Below are 276 nucleotides of genomic sequence, written 5' to 3' on the forward strand. Positions count from 1 at the left end.
CGCGCAGTAACTCCGAACAAGTTCTTCTCATTCAAAAATTAATTTCTCCCCTCCCTAATTGAGATGAAGGAATGAAACCAAATTCTACAGATTCAGAATTGCATTTTTAATAAATGACATCGGTTTCATTTCGTAATCTCAGTAGGAGCGGAGAAATGAATTTTCAAAAACGCGGGGAAACCCCGAACGGCTCTCCGACGTCGAGTGAGCTCGGAGGAACTCCCCCGATTGGAAAATTCATTTCTTCCACCCTAATTGAGATGAAGGATTGAAGCC

The sequence above is a fragment of the Diachasma alloeum genome, unplaced genomic scaffold (genome assembly GCF_001412515.2).
Source record: "Diachasma alloeum isolate Michigan unplaced genomic scaffold, Dall2.0 Dall_scaffold_00482, whole genome shotgun sequence".
Classification (NCBI taxonomy): Eukaryota; Metazoa; Arthropoda; class Insecta; order Hymenoptera; family Braconidae; genus Diachasma; species Diachasma alloeum.